General features: G+C 38.7%; 1 non-coding gene across 1 annotated transcript; it reads right to left on the bottom strand.

The window, feature by feature from the left end:
- Window positions 1–4,816: 4,816 nt before the first annotated feature.
- Window positions 4,817–4,889, bottom strand: TRNAG-ACC (transfer RNA glycine (anticodon ACC)). Its single transcript has one exon. It is a non-coding gene; the product is annotated as a tRNA-Gly (tRNA).
- Window positions 4,890–17,767: the final 12,878 nt, after the last annotated feature.

The following is a 17,767-nucleotide window of genomic DNA, read 5'->3' as shown; positions in this document are numbered from 1 at the left end:
TTATGGTCAAGTCCTGTAGATATGACTTTGTCATTACTTCTTTCTCTTCAGTGTCTTGTCCATTCAGGGTGCTTGACAGTGAAGACCTCCTATTATAATTCTTTGCTTCTCATTTGGGCTTCTGTTTTTTTATAGGAAATGCTACAAAGTAGCAAGCATACAAACAGCCTTGGGGTCTAATGTGAAAAAGCAGAATACCCCATGCTTTGTGCTCCCTTTAGTTCCCTGGGTAATGGCATGGTCTAACCCTTGAAGCTTTATGCTCTCCTAACAACAGTTTTCTGAATTCACGTGCTCATAAATTACATACTACCTGTACTATGGCAAATTGTCAGGAAAGCCCCCAGACCCATCTGCAGGATTCTCCAAGCATCCCTGGCACAACACCATTAACTACATCCCAGAGTGGATTATGTCCAACATACTATGAACATCTTGAAGGAACCCTATCTTATTTGATTCTCCCCCCCCCACCCCCTACCCGGCCCCAGGTCTAGCTTAGTGTCATAAATAGAGTAGGGAGCCATAAAATGCTTGTTGACTTATTGAATGAAGGATGGATAGATGCATAAATTAATGAATGAGTGAAAGCTGTATTAGACCACAAGGAACAGGCTTCAGATAGCCTGGGGAGGGGCTAACATCAATCTCCTTCTTCTGAATGCAGGTTTCTCCCCTGAGGACTCAATGCAGAATTACTCCATTCCTCTCCAGCATCTGGAAAGAAGGAAGCATATTTAAAATTTGTATTCTACTCCTGAGGGATTTTGTTACCTTTTATTTTGAATATTCGGGTGAATTGATTTGGGAAAGAAAAAGAGAAGACAGATTCCAAGATCCTAGATCCACCTGAAAACATAGCCCGTCAGAGTAACTAACCAGGGATCAGAAAACACTTCTAGGAGGAAATATTTTCTAACACCTCCCAGATGAATAGGATTAATTAAGTAAATGGGTTAATGGGTGTTGGGGCAGAAGGAGAAATCTGTGTTCTGATAGAGAAACCCTATGTAGGTGTGTAGTCCAAGGGTGAGAGCCTCCTTGGCACATTTGAGACAGAACAGATGGTGTTTATAAGCCCAATTAAGAAGTTCCACACTTAGACATGGGCAAATTCCTTAAGCACCCCTACTCTACCCTTATCCCCCTGCTCCCAGCCTCGACCCATGACCTGTGCGGGGGGGCCTGTGCTTTGGAGAGCCTTCTTGAAAATTTTCTAAGTCCCTCTCTAGTGTTTTGAACCAGTTGGGTATGACAGTGCCATTTGGGTGGCGTGCCCAGAGCCCAGACCTGCACAGACTCTCTGTTTCTCTCCTTCAGAGCACTCTTAATCTTCTACCCCATTTGTGGGGTTGACCAGATGCCCCAGGACTCATACTATGGGATTGTCCTGGGGCCCAAGAGCCAAGTGATGGTTCCAGAATGTCAGTCTGGCAAGCATATTTCTCCTGCTAGGAAGTACAGTATTTCTTGTGTGAGATCATGTGAGCTTGGGTCACCAGAATGGTGCCGACAAACTGATTTTGGGTGACTCAAATATTTGCCCAGGGTCTGCACACCCTATGGGTGGCTTTGTTAAGGAATTTGGACTTAATTCCAAGAGAAAGAGGAAAGATCAAACTACATCACCCCAAAGGTCATTTTGTCTAAAGCTTTTTCAATTAAAATTTTTTTATTGTAGTAAAATATATATAACACAAAATTTACCATTTTAAAGTGTACAGTTTAGTGGTATTGACATTCTTGTGCAACCATCAAATCTCTCATTTGATATAGTAAGAAGCTAAAACTGACTTGTCCACGGTCACAAGTGGTCACTGGAAGAGCTCTGCATTGTGCAGTCAGTGTTTCCCACTTTTTCAATTCATTCATTTTACGGCTAAGGAAACTGAGTTCAGAAAGACAAAGTGATCTTCACCAAGTCAGGAGTAGGACTAGTGAGATCTCCAGACCTCCTAGGCCTGCTCTGCTTCCTCCACCTCACTACTTCAGGCTGCCCTAACTCCCTCACCATTTTCCTTCCCTAGTTCTTTCCACCAGAAATTCCAAGCCTCCTTGCACCAAAAATGTGAGTTTCTCACAGCCAATTATCACCTAAAATGATTTTCTAAATTGGTACTCGGGGGGCGTCAGATCCATTGGCTGCAATATGTCTTCACACCAGACTTCAATAGTTTGTCAGTTATGGATTAAAGAAACTACTTGCCACGGTTTCCCATCACTGCTAAAGTTCTTCATGCATTGTTTTTGGCTGTAAATCAAGTTTAAGGAATTGGGAGAGTAATTTAGATCATTTCCAATGCATTACAGACATTGAAATTAGTTTGCTTAAATATATGGTCATTTAAGAGTGTCTGGTACATAGTAGGTGCTCAGTAAATATTTGTTGAAAAAGTGAATGCAGGTATTTTTCATTGACTTTTTCCCCCACTTAAAAAATTAAGGTATAATTTATATGCAGTAAAATTCACCCTTTCAGTGTACAGTTCCGAGAGATTTGACAAGCATTTAGAGTCATGTAACCACCGCAACAACCAAGATATAGAACAGGTCTGTCATCCTCCAAATTCCCCCATGCCCTTTTGTAGTCAAGCCCTTCCCCTGGCCACAGTACCCCCAACATCCACCCCATCTGCTTTCTGTCCTTCCAGGTTTGCCTGTGCAAGAATGTCATAAACGGAATCATACAGAATGTAGACTTTTGATTGTGGCTTGTTTCACTTAGCATAATGCTTTTTGAGGTTCTTCTATGTTGATTCATATATCAGTAACTCATTCCTGTGTACCACTGTATATTGTACCACAGTTTGCTTATCCATTTCCCAGCTGAAAGGTATTTGGGCTCTTCCAGATTTCATTATGCATTGAATTTTAATTTCAGTTTTTATTTGTTTAAACACCCATCAGCATCTGCGGCTATAGAAAGAAGACATGTTCAAACCTTTAGCTCATATTAGTTTACATGTTTGTATGATCTGTGTTGGAACTGGTAAAGACATTAGAGTTAAGACGAAGTGCAAGTAGAACTTCCTGATAGCAAAGCAAGAGGCAAAATGCAAAGCATAATCATAGATACTGAGAGCTGTTTGACTCTAATCCTGGATCTGCTTTGAAATCTAGGTGAGCGTTTGTCCTTTTCCTGACCAACTTGCATCTTATGAATGTGAATATCCTTCCCGCACACTGAGGGAAACACCATATTATGAGACCTGTCCCACTTTCCCAACTCTCTTTGCAGCTATGACAAGTCACAGGACTTCAGGTCCACCAATCAAACGTCACGCAGGATACTTTGGTTTGTAAAAGAACAAAGGGGATCTGTTTTCTGGAAAGGGTGGCAGTGAAGGTGTTTGGCATCTGGGGGCAGTAAGGTGGCAGCCTGGCACCAGTGCTCCACATGGCCAATGCTATCTATTGTGTCTGTGATCAGTAGCAGCATTGGTTGAAGAGGCCATTTGTTGCAAGTAAGAACACTATTTCAGTAGAAAGGGCCAGTAACTGAGCCCCTGTTAACTGCTTTCTCTTCTGCAAAATAGATAAAAATTTGTGACCTTTTTGTGAGTAACTGTTGAGGGTGTTTCACTGTAATTGCATACAGTATTCTCTTTTTGAAGATCCACCTAAAAAAATTTCACTTAACTTTTATGAATTGCTGGGCTTCCCCTACAATGCATTTTTATCTTACAGACATCACGAGTCATGTAATTGATTTGATGGTGTTTCCTTTATTTTATAGGCTGTTATATCAGAGCCAAATGTGTGGCAGTCAGCAGTCACAGAGACCTTAAGACATGTATTTTGTATTCCAAATTACTCATACTTTTATCTTCTTTTTAAACTTTTTAAAAATCCTTACTCCTGGTTTCCTCACTTTTAAAAGTTTATATTGTAAAGAAAAAATGGAACATTACCTAACTTCCCAGAATACTCCAGTTATATGTCATATTTATACAGGCACACTTTGCAGATATTGCATTTTTCACAAATTGAAGGTTTGTGAAAACCCTGCATCAAAACAAATCTATTCGTGCCATTTTTCCATCAGCATTTGCTCACTTTGTGTCTCTGTGTCACATTTTGGTAATTCGCACAATCTTTCAAACATTTTCATTATTATTACATTTGTTATGGTGATCTGTGATTAGTGACCTTTGATGTTACTACTATGACTTGCTGAAGGCTCAGATGATGGCTAGCATTTTTAGCAATAAAGAATTTTTAAATTAAGACATGTACATTGTTTTTTGAGACATAATGCTATTGAACACTTTAGACTACAGTATATATAGTTACGTAAACATAGCTTTTACATGCACTGGGAAACCAAAATATTTGTGTGACTCACTTTATTGCATTATTTGTTTCATTGATGTGGTCTAGAACCAAATCCACAACATCTCTGTGGTCTGCCTCTCTCTCTCTCTCTCTCTCTCTCTCTCTCTCTATATATATATATATATATATATATAATATATGTATGTTATATATATATAATTACTCTATATGTAATTGGTTAGAAAATTCAAACTGTACAAAAAGGTACAAAACAAAAGTAAAAGCTTCTCACTTCTACTAAAGTCCATTTCCCAAAGATAACCACGTTTCCTTCAAGGAAAAAAAAAGTGTACCCGTGAGCATTTATTTATTTATTTATTTATTATTTCCGTGAAGCTTTTTAAAAATATATTTATTTAGCTGTGCCGGGTCTCAGTTGCGGCACCCAGGATCTTTGTTGCCCTGTGCTGGATCTTTGTTGTGGAATGCAGGATCTTTGGTCGCAGCATGTGAACACTTAGTTGCGGCATGTGGGATCTAGTTCCCTGACCAGGGATCGAACCCAGGGCCCCTGCATTGGTAGAGCAGAGTCTTAGCCACTGGACCACCAGGGAAGTCCCTGTGAGCATTTATTTTAAATTACATTTATTTAAATTTACACAGAAGAGATCATACTGTACATAATTTTCTGTACCCTTTTTTTTCACCTAATATATCTGGGAGATCTTTTGGTATCAGCATATATAGAGGGAGCACTTCTTTTTAAATGCCTCCATAATAGTCTATCTTGTTAATGTATCAAAATTTACTTAACTGGTCCCCTGAATGATGGACACTGGTTTTCTCCAGGCTTTCACTATTACAAAAAAGTTTACAGTGAATGTTCCTAAACAAATATCTGGGTAAAATTTTGCAAGTAAATTCCTAGGAGTGAAATTGAGAAACCAGTTGGTACAAAACTTGTAAAATTTGATAGATGTTGCTAAATTGTCCTCCAGGAAAATGGCACCAATTAACATGCCTATATATTGTATCAGCATTACCATTTCCATGTATTCCCAACATCACTGGATATCATGAATCTTTAAAATCTTTACCAAAAGGGAAAAATGGTGCCTCATTCTTGTTTTAATTTCCATTTATTTAATTATAATTTTCAGAATTTAAAAAATCCTTGGATGAATATATTTCTGGAACCCATTTTAAAGCTTTTTTGAATTAACGTGGACTATAAAAACTTATGTGTATTTCATTTGTTAAGAACATTTACAAAGCACTGTCCCGCCTCTAAATCAGTAGTGCGCTGCCGTCTTGACTACACATTTGAAACACCTGGGGTGCTTTTTAAAAATACCTTTACCTGGGCCTCATCCCAGAACAATTAAGTCAGAATCTCTGGGAGTGGGGCCCAGCTTTGACATTTTTAAAAAGCTCCCCAGGTGATTCACAAGTGCAACCAAGTTTGAAAAACACTGCTCTAAATGTATTATGATACACCCTACCAATAGTATGTTTAAAATGTTTAAGACTCAAGTCCTGGATGGTATCAGATGAATGTATAAAAGCAAAACATTTTCCAAGCTGTAATTTTTTTTTTCAAACAAGGGTCTGATATTCATAATGGTGAAGTGACAGCCGCCTTGCTCAGCTTCCATTCCACTGTATACCAATCTGTCTGGCCAGCATTTCAGTAAGAAATGACAAACTCACACTTTACAAATTAATAATTGATGTGACCAAGTCACAGAGAATCACTAGCAGGACGGTGATTAATATCATTATGATCAAAGGTGTAAGAACCGCTTCCTGTTGAGCTATGACTGTAATTGGCTCATCCTCCATGGAGAAAAAGAAAAGATTATCATAAAGAAAGAAAGCCACTGCCACCCCATGTGAAGGAGGCCCTTTAAAGTTTGCCTGTCACCCTTCAACTTCCCTGATTCCTGTGACAAGTGTGTCACAAGCTCTCTTTTCATTCGCTGGAGCTAAACCAGGATGGATTTTTCTGCCGACTCAGCAAATACCTAATCGGAGAAAAACTAGTTGGGAAATGATCCAGTTTACTGAGTCAACTTGAATTTTCTATGACATCAGGAAAAGATCAGGAGAAGTAACAACAATAGCTTTATTACAAGATTTCTAAATGTATTTGCATTTTAAAATGCAAAATCAGGTAATGTGAGTGGGAAAAAATTTTTTAATTCTCATAATTCAATTGCTTTTGATTTCTTGACTCATACTAATATCTGTTTTCTCTCATTCTCCAAAGGAGCTAGATTACATTTTCAAACAAAATTGTAAATAGGCAAGAATTAGCACATAGAAATCTTTTAAAAATACTTTGAAGGATTAAAAACTAAGAAGTCACCACTAAATAATAACTCTAAAATCGTAATTTTTGAAAGAAAATATTTGGAACTTTAGCTTCTCTCTTTAATTGAATTTATTGTGTTATGATTTATGTACAGTAAACTGCACATATTTAAAGTGTATAATTCAATGACTTTGTAACAGATACACTCCTGAAACCACCACAATAATGATAAAGAACTTCTCCCACACTTCCAAAAGTTTCCTTATGCACCTTTGCAGTCCCTGGCCTGCAGGTCGCTTCTGATCTGCTTTCTGTCTCTATAGATCAGTATGCGTTTTCTTTTCGTATGAATGAAATCATACAGTGTGTACTGCTTTTGTGTGGCTTCTTTTTACTCAGCATAATGTCTGTGAAACATATCCGTTGTGTGTGTATCAGTCACTCATTCTCCTTTATTGCAGAGTGCTACTCCACTGGTAGATGTGCTCCAGTTTCTTTCCCATTTACCTGATGGGCTTTGCAGTTGCTTCCAGTCTTGGGCTACTGTGGGTAATGCTTTTGTGAACGCTCTGGGACTAACGTTCGTGTGGAGATCAAATAATATACTTGCTAATGTTAGTGTATATATCAAGCTCTAATGCATGTATATAGTTCTGTTGATTTTGGGGCGGCACTTTATAAGACTCTAATACTATGATTTCCATGGAATATGAGATGGCTTTTTACTCTCTCAGACTTCACTGTCCCCAAACAAAACATCTTTCAGGTTATACACACATAGCTCTGCTGGGTGCCATTTATATCATGATCACCATCTGCTCAACTGCATGTGGCAACGAACATCTTTAACCAGTTCTCTTTCAATGAGGCCAGAATATTTCCCCTTGCCTGTCCATGCCCCGATATTAATTATGATGGGTCCATCTTTCCAGAAGTCACTCCCATCACTATTCTGTCATGTTTAGGAATATTCAGGTGGCACCTCTTTGCCACTTCTCCACCTGGCCCATAAAACTCCCTGTGGATGGGTCTCCACACCTAGGTAGCCAGCACATTTCTCAGAGCTCCCAGCCATGATCTGGCCATATTTGTCCAGCCTCTCTGCCATCTTAACATGCCATCATCATGTCTCATGGGTGCTTTTCCTCACCCTGCTCTTTCCCTAACTAACTTTCTTCAAACTCTCTTCTGGTCCTTTCTTCAGTACCTGACTTTGTGGAGTTAGTCCTTGACTGAATTCCTAAAGTCCTGTTTTACTGTGCTGTACATCCAAACACTTGCTCTTCAGTCATTTCCATTATATATGTATAATCTCCTGAATTATATTTCAATCTCCCTAAGGTCAGGGATTGTATCATTTATTTTATATAAACATAAAATGACAAATTCATAAAATATATTGGTGCCCATGTGTTCCCTCAAACCCTTAATACTGTATAATTGTCACAATTGTCACAGACCAAACTATCTTTGACTTCACTTTGAGCATGCAAATAATTTACTTCACTTAATGTGATATCTCTTTATTGCTCAGTGCTTAGGTAAACTGAACCAAAACTAAGCCACAAGCCAAACTTTGACTTCCAATTTTGAATTATTGGAGCCCATCCTTGGATGAAAGAATAAGATGATTTTTACCAGAGTTTTGCAGAAGCAAAGACCAGTGATGGTAAATCTTTGGAGATCTTGATGGGCCTGGATCCAGCACAGGTGCATCCCATATTCAGGGAGAAGCCAGCAAGGGAAAGGAGGGAGATGCTGATATCAACAATTCTTTTTAGCAGAGTATATCAAACCTGAGAAGACTGAGCAGGCTATTTTTAAAAGCCCTTTACTTTGTGCCTGATTTATAGGCAGACACTAAAAATATTAATAAGTAAAACTGGTACTGATCCATGAACATGATGAACTTTCAATTTCTGGAGCCACAAGGTGACAGACTGCCGTGAAGACGCTTGCATCCTCATAATATCCTGGAGGGATCCAACTTTAAAGAACAAAACATTGGTATTTAAAATCCCAGTTTGGCATTTAACTGTGTTAAATCATTCTGTTACTTTGGCATCACTTAAATAGCCTTAAAAAAAGGAATTAAAAAATAGATTGTACTGCACATCACAGAAGATTTAATATAGATGCTTTAAGCCTAAGGGAAATTATGTCCTATGCAATCGTTTCCCTGGTATTGGCTTTCTTCTGGGTCCCCTAATCTCATCTTACATAGCTATATTGATACAGGTCAAAGGTTGATTTAAAAATGACTGTATTATCATGGCAAAGTCAAGAAAAATAATGTCTGAAAGTAGTGTATCAATGGGGGAAATTTAATCAAGGAAAACAAGAGCTGGCAAACAGAATTGTTCCCAAACTGATTTACCAGCTTACTCTTGCCAGGAAAACCAGGTGCAGCCCTTAACCACATGACTTGGGCATACCATTATAATAATTAAAATTAGAATTGTCGAAGCATGGTATAACTACTTTGGAACAAGTTTGGCAGTATTTAATAAAGCTAAAGATACACATACTTTAATGACCCAGCAATCCATCCCTAGGTATATACCCCACAGAAACACATGACATTTGCACCAAAAACATATGAGAATGTTCACAGCAAGCAGCATTCCTTATAATAGCCTTGTGGAAACAACCCAATGTCCATTAACAGGAAAATGGATAAACAACCTGTGGTATAGTCTCACAATGGAATACCACACAACAATGGTGTCTTAGGCACATTTCAGTATGCTTGTTACATTTTAAAATGTTTTAAAAGAAATAAAAATGAGAATAATATGTTTTAGGTTTCTTGACAAGATTATTTTTGTCCTGCACATTGTCAAGGGAATTCAACAATAAACCAATTGTTGTATTTATATGTGTGTGTATTTTTTAAACTGAAACATTACCCACTTTTAAAATTCTCACTGAAAATTTCTATTTACTCCTGTTCTCTAAGCAAAGTGATTACATTTTCCAAACAAAAGTTAATAGGCCAGGATTAAAACATAAACATCTTTAAAAAAATGAAAACTAGCCCTGTCCTTGATCCAAAGGGAACGAAATAAAAGTAGTGTTTGGAAGCCATCACTGGAGCTTTCCAAGGATTTACATTTCTAGACTATTCAACAGGGACCAACCTGTGAGACCGTGAGCTCTTGTGTGTGTCCTTTTTTAGTTAATCATTTATCTCAAATCACCTACTCCACTACTATCTATCTGACCTTCCTCTCATGGGCACCAAGCATGAAGAGTATGTGGGTCATTGATCCAATTATGGGCCTGGGAAAGGGACACTCTGAGTCGCAGGCCCAGCAGAGCTATCACCTCACTGAGCATCCATGGGCTATACTGATTCCATGTTTCCCTTTTCTCTCCATTAAGTTGAGGTCATAACCTTACTCTGCTTTGCTGTTTCAGTATATGGAATCATTATCTCAAGGCCAAAATAATTAATTTCAATTTAAAATGTCTTCTTTTATGGGTAGATTTTAACACATTCATGAGAGAGTGTTTTATTTTTCAGCTTTTGTGTTTTTGGCATTTTCAAGGATTTTTATTCTTGTATTCATCCAGAGAAACTGGCTTCACTAGATCTCTCCTTTTTCCTTATGGGTAGATTTCAACACTATGATAAAATAGTTTTGTTTGGCTTCAGCTGGTTTTTTTGGCATTTTCAAAGACTTTCATTCTTTTATTCATTATCAGTGTGACTTCACTGATAATGAAGCTGAGCTTCATTATCTGAGCTCTCCCCTTTTCTTCCTGCAGCCCCTGGAATTTTGAATTACATTTGGTGGGTGAGAGAGAAAGAGAGTATATACCTGAGCAAGAAGAAAGGAGACAGAACAAGCACAGCTGACAGTTTTATAGGTCGATGTAATTTCATCTTGAAAGCCTTGGCATGAGACATTATGAAACCAGAAAAAGATGTCACTTTACAACTTAAAATGATATTTTTGATTCTTTGTACACTTTTTTCAATGCTATTTATTTATGCATCAGATAGAGACACTTCTCCACTTCTTTTAAGATGAAAGTATTAATGTCAAGCTGGGAGAGATCCAAGGAAAATAAAACTTAATTATGCAGAATGGATTCATAGAAATTACAAGAAACCCTAATATTTTAATATAGAGAGTGAAGATATTTGATCTATAGAAAAATCTCATGGATCCAAAACAAACAGGCTTAGATTTTTCTATCTATAACCATTTTTGCATTAGGGACACCTTTGAGAGTCTAAAGAAAGTTATGAATGGTACCTCACCGCTATTTGTACATAGGCAAAAAATTACATACACTATCAGGGGATTCACAGACATGCTAAAGCCCGTCCACCTATTGCAACCCTTAAGCTAAAGATCTGAAGCTCCAGAGTAATGCCCAAGGTACTTCCAGCGGATAAGATGCAGACACCGGGAGGCATCCTCTTTCCTTCCTGGCAGTTGGGACAGGTGTTTCATTAAAGCAGCTGTAAGAAGAAAGAGGAGTCACCATTTTTTCCTGCTGTGTTTTCTAGCTGTGTTGATCTGGGCTCTTCTCATTGAAAGGAACAGTCTTACTCATTATTACTCAAGGTGAATTCATTGTGAAAATGCCTGAGGAAAGTAGTAAAACAGAATCTCAACCCTCTAGCCAGCCTCATTCAGGGAAAACTGAACAGCCAAACCTCAGGTGACATGGTAATGAGGACTCATGGGCTGTAGAGGTCATTTAGGCTCCAGAAGTCTCCAAAACTGGCTTCCTGTATCTTTTACCTCAGTTTTTGCACCTGCTTGTGTGTTTCTGCTTCTCTCTCCACCTCCATTTTGCCCTGTGAGTCCACTGGTATCATCAGCTCACTGACTCTGAATTACAGTCCAGCTCTCCAAATGTGATTGCTTCAGGTGATCACTGGCCCTGTAGTGGGAGTCTCTTAGGATCAGATTCTCTCCTCTGAGCTAATTGGCTTTGACCACCTTTGACTTAGAAAAAGTGTCTCAGAGGGGGCTGGGAATGGTCAGCCTTCTGAAGTTTGTCCTGCCCACCATTTTCCCCAAGGATCTCATGACACGATATAAAAATAACACAAAGTATGAGATTAGATCACTCCCTAACACCATACACAAAAATAAGCTCAAAGTGGATTAAAGACCTAAATGTAAGGCCAGAAACTATCAAACTCTTAGAGGAAAACATAGGCAGAGCACTCTATGACATAAATCACAGCAAGATCCTTTTTGACCCACCTCCTAGAGAAATGGAAATAAAAACAAAAATAAACAAATGGGACCTAATGAAACTTCAAAGCTTTTGCACAGCAAAGGAAACCATAAACAAGACCAAAAGACAACCCTCAGAATGGGAGAAAATATTTGCAAATGAAACAACTGACAAAAAATTAATCTCCAAAATTTTTAAGCAGCTCATTCAGCTCAATAACAAGAAAACAAACAACCCAATCCAAAAATGGGCAGAAGATCTAAATAGACATTTCTCCAAAGAAGATATACAGACTGCCAACAAACACATGAAAGAATGCTCAACATCATTAATCATTAGAGAAATGCAAATCAAAACTACAATGAAATATCATCTCACACCAGTCAGAATGGCCATCATCAAAAAATCTAGAAACAATAAATGCTGGAGAGGGTGTGGAGAAAAAGGAACCCTCTTGCACTGTTCGTGGGAATGTAAATTGATACAGCCACTGTGGAGAACATTATGGAGGTTCCTTAAAAAACTACAAATAGAACTACCATATGACCCAGCAATCCCACTACTGGGCATATACCCTGAGAAAACCATAATTCAAAAAGAGGCATGTACCAAAATGTTCATTGCAGCTCTATTTACAATAGCCCGGAGATGGAAACAACCTAAGTGTCCATCACTGGATGAATGGATAAAGAAGATGTGGCACATATATACAATGGAATATTACTCAGCCATAAAAAGAAACGAAACTGAGCTATTTGTAATGAGGTGGATAGACCTAGAGTCTTTCATACAGGGTGAAGTAAGTCAGAAAGATAAAGACAAATACCGTATGCTAACACATATATATGGAATTTAAGAAAAAAATGTCATGAAGAACCTAGGGGTAAGACAGGAATAAAGACACAGACCTACTAGAGAATGGACTTGAGGATATGGGGAGGGGGAAGGGTAAGCTGTGACAAAGTGAGAGAGTGGCATGGACATATATACACTACCATATGTAAGGTAGATAGCTAGTGGGAAGCAGCCGCATAGCACAGGGAGATCAGCTCGGTGCTTTGTGACCGCCTGGAGGGGCGGGATAGGGAGGGTGGGAGGGTGGGAGGGAGGGAGACGCAAGAGGTAAGAGATATGGGAACATATGTATATGTATAACTGATTCACTTTGTTATAAAGCAGAAACTAACACACCATTGTAAAGCAATTATACTCCAATAAAGATGTAAAAAAAATTTAAAAAAATAACTCAAAGTATATAACTCCAAGTATACTGTGAAGTTAGGACAATATAAAAATAAAATTTTGCACCATGGGCTACTATATGCCAGCAATGAGTCAGTGGGTAAGTTTGAGATTAGAATTTTTATATGGATAGAACATTCTGACTATGATGCCTGTGGACATTAGTGCTACACAGAATAGACTTTTGCTGAGAAGAACAATGTAAGCAAGCTTTACCAAAAGTTTTTAAAACCTTACTCTTGTGATTATAACACATCATACAGGTTCATCAGTGGTAACAAATGTATCACTCTGGTAATGAGAGGCTATGCATGTATAGATGCAGGCGGTATATGGGAAATCTCTGTGCCTTTCTCTCTATTTTTCTGTGAACCTAAAACTGCTCTTGAAAAAATAAATTCTTTATAAAAAACAAATAAAACAAAAAAAACACCCTTATTCTAATAAAATATTCACATTGGTTATTTTTCCCCAATAGAGCACCTATTCACAACCAATAATATATCACCACTGTTTTCCTTAAAATTAAATGTTGTCAGTTGAATTATACTTAGTGAGGCAAAATAATATTAAGAGTAACTACAGGGAAGTTCAGTTCGAATTTTTCCAAGTAATTTATTTGCAACAATTTTTATGAAGTTCTTTAGGAATGGGAAAATTGTGCCTTAAATGTCCATGAGAGATGAGAGGGTTTGATTTTTGCTGCTAGTAATTTTGGCCAGCATTTCCCAGAATGTGTGCTGGAATAAAAGTTTTATGAGATTCTTAGAGGAGAAAAGAGTTCAACAAATTGAGAAATAATCCGTACTCTAGTCCTCATCCCGAAGATTTATAACACCCGCCAGCATATTAAAGACACTTGGAAGCCCTGAGTTAAAGAAGCCTGTTTAACTACATTTAATGCAGCATTTCCCAGTTCCCAAATGTATTTGATCATTTGACCTTCCTCTCATTTTTTTTTTAACTGTGTATTAACTGCCCACAGAAATAGTGTTGTGGAAGAAATTTTGAGAAGTACTCATTTAGGTTAAAATGCATATAACCCATCATTGGAAAATTGCTATCATTAGTGAATAAAATTTCTAATTTGAAGTAGTATATACAGAATGTACTCACTTTCTATTAAATGTGCGTTTAAAAACTTTGAAGATACAGAAAAACATACAGCTGCTGTTATCTCTGGGTAGTGGGTTAAAGCAGCTTTTCTTTACTTTCTCCTCTCCCTTTTTCTTTTCTGTCTTTTTAAAAGTCTTTGACATAAACATTTGTTGCTTTTGTAATAAGAAAAAATATGTCTAAAAGGAAAATGCCTACTGAATTTTGGGAGAGAATAACATCTAAAGTGTTTGGGTAGAGGTGGAAGTGAGTTTGGGAGAGATAAGAGGGTAAAATGTTTCTCTGCCTTTCCCATCCTCAAAACTGTTCAGCCTGTACCTTGGCAAATGAGGCATAAGCGGAAAAATGATGAGACAGTAAAAGTTGTTGATATTTCCGAGTTTTGCCTCTGTTACACTGAAAGTGCCAACTAAAAATTGTCATTTGCCATCTGCCTCTACAAGGATTAGGTCACTTGCCACTGCAGTCGTGATCTTCTACACCCCCTGAAAGGAGTTCACGGGGAAGATCGGGAATGGGGCACTCTGTGCTCTGGAAAAAACTGACAGAACAGGGCTTCAGAGAGTTAGACATTTTTAGGAAAAGATTTTGTGGGTCCAATTTCTTGCATCTTCTCATATCGGGAAAAACACTGAAATCATTAACAGAGACATCTGCTCCCCATGACCAGCAGCAAACTTCTGCCAAATGTATGCTTGATTGCATGTATCTCCCTTCACCAAAATCACACATATACTGACCTCCCCACTATCTCTTCAGAGCAGTTCCTCAGAGCTATTTGAAATGCTGTCTTCTGGGCCATAGTCCTCATTTTTCCCCCAATAAAACTTAACTCACAACTCTCACATTGTGCATTTTTTATCAGTTGCCTGTTCTGGTGATCAACAAAGGGACGCAGAGCAGACTTCTCTCCTTCACCTGGACACTACAAGGAACCAGAGCCTTGGTACCAGCAGAGGCCTCTTGTGCCCATCCACCTTCTCGGAGAATCCAGACAAGTTTGGATGAATCTGTTCCGGTTCTCAGATTTCTCACATTGGTTGATGATCCTGAGTTTTATCTGGCGGTATATATCGGGTACCTGGTCCCGCAGTTGAAAGATACTGGGGGGCGGGGTGGTACCCCACCCCGTTGAAAGCTACTGGAGGGGGCAGCTGAAAGATACTGGGAAAGTACCCATTTAGTTGAAGGATACTGTGGGGGTGCTGGTTGGAAGACACTTCAGTTTGCTCAGCTGAATAACAATGAGTGGTCTGGACTGAGTGATTGGGTGAGAGGATGATCTGATGCCTTTCCTCAATTCAGCTGACTTAATAGAACTTGTTGGGATAAAAGTAAAGATATTACATGAGAGCTTTGCTCCAAAGAAGAGGGACAAGATTCCTCCCGGTTGCTTATGGCTTTCGTAGGAGACTGAGAAATTTCCCGGAATGGTGGAGGCAGAGTCCTCATACTATACAGTGGTTCCATAGACCCACTCATTAATTAAAAGACTTGCTCATCTCGGGATGATGTATAAGAATTGGCCATTCAGGGGCTTCCCTGGTGGCACAGTGGTTAAGAATCCACCTGCCAATGAAGGGGACACAGGTTCAAGCCCTGGTCTGTGAAGATCTCACATGCCGTGGAGCAACTGAGTCCGGGCACCACAACTACTGAGCCTGCACTCCAGAGCCCGCGAGCCACAACTCCTGAAGCCCGGGTGCCTAGAGCCCTGCTCTGCAACAAGAGAAGCCACTGCAATGAGAAGCCCGCGAACCACAATGAAGAGTAGTGCCCACTCACCGCAACTAGAGAAAGTCGGCACACAGCAACAAAGAACCAACACAGCCAAAAATAAAAATAGTAAATAAAATAAACAAATTTTAAAAAAAAACTTTTAAAAAGAAAAAATAAGAATTGGCCATTCAGACCTAACGAAACTTAAAAGCTTTTGCACAGCAGAAGAAACCATAAACAAGGCAAAAAGACAACCCTCAGAATGGGAGAAAATATTTGCAAATGAAGCAGCTGACAAAAGATCAATCTCCAGAATATAAAAGCAGCTCATGCAGCTCAATATCAAAAAACCAAACAACACAATCCAAAAGTGGGCAGAAGACCTAAATAGACATTTCTCCAAAGAAGATATACAGATTGCCAACAAACACATGAAAGCATGTTCAACATCACTAATCATTAGAGAAATACAAATCAAAACTACAATGAGGTATCACCTCACACCAGTCAGAATGGCCATCATCAAAAAATTCTACAAACAATAATTGCTGGAGAGGGTGTGGAGAAAAGGGAACCCTCTTGCACTGTTGGTGGGAATGTAATTGGTACAGCCACTATGGTAAACAGTATGCAGGTTCCTTAAAAAACTAAAAATAGAACTATCATATGACCCAGTAATCCCACTACTGGGCATATACCCTGAGAAAACCATAATTCAAAAATAGTCGTGTCACAATGTTCATTGCAGCTCTATTTACAATAGCCAGGACATGGAAGCCACCTAAGTGTTTATCAATATATTAATGGATAAAGAAGATGTGGCACATATATACAATGGAATATTACTCAGCCATAAAAAGAAATGAAATTGAGTTATTTGTAGTGAGGTGGATGGACCTAGAGTCTGTCATACAGAGTGAAGTAAGTCAGAAAGAGAAAAACCAATACCATATGGTAACACATATATATGGAATCTTAAAAAAAAAAAAAAGTTCTGATGAACCTAGGGGCAGGACAGGAATAAAGACAGAGATGTAGAGAATGGACTTGAGGACACAGGGCAGGGGAAGGGTAAGCCGGGAAGAAATGAGACAGTAGCACTGACATATATACACTACCAAATGTAAAATAGCTAGCTAGTGGGAAGCAGCCACATAGCACAGGGAGATCAGCTCGGTGCTTTGTGACCACCTAGAGGGGTGGGATAGGGAGGGTGGGAGGGAGACGCAAGAGGGAGGAGATATGGGGATATATGTATATGTATAGCTGATTCACTTTGTTATATAGCAGAAACTAACACAGCATTGTAAAGCAATTATACTCCAATAAAGATGTTAAAAAATTAAAAAAGGAATTGGCCATTCAGTGAGCCAAGGACTCACATTGTTCTTAGACCACCAAAGGGAGTAACAAGACATGTAAGAGGCCCAAAATGACTCAAGTGTGATGCCTAGAGGAGTTAAGCTCACAAGCAGCACACTGGCCACCATATAATTTCATTAGTAAATTTTATCCCTGACAAATTCAACTTTAAAATGGGGAATAGAGCCTCTCAAATAGAGAAACGAGGGGCCTCAGAAAGCCGACCTCCAGTTAACAACTTCAGCCAGTTTTATGTATGTAAAAACTTACACATACCTGAAAATGGTCAAAATGGGCTCTTTTATTGCATACAGTTGTTAGAGAAACCTGGCTTGATAAAACATCTTTTCAGATTTCTGACCCTGAGAGAACAAGTCCTTTTAGCAGACCTTGCTTTTCTCTCCCTGTGTCTTGAGACCAGGGCTCTCAGGAACACTTATCTAGACCACCTCTAATTTGTGAGAATGAGGAGGAAAAAAGGGGGAAAGAGGCCTACTAACATTTAACTTATTCCAACTGTTATTTATAAACAAG

The sequence above is a fragment of the Delphinus delphis genome, chromosome 4 (genome assembly GCF_949987515.2).
Source record: "Delphinus delphis chromosome 4, mDelDel1.2, whole genome shotgun sequence".
Taxonomy (NCBI): domain Eukaryota; kingdom Metazoa; phylum Chordata; class Mammalia; order Artiodactyla; family Delphinidae; genus Delphinus; species Delphinus delphis.
This window is presented reverse-complemented; position numbering and strand designations above follow the sequence as displayed.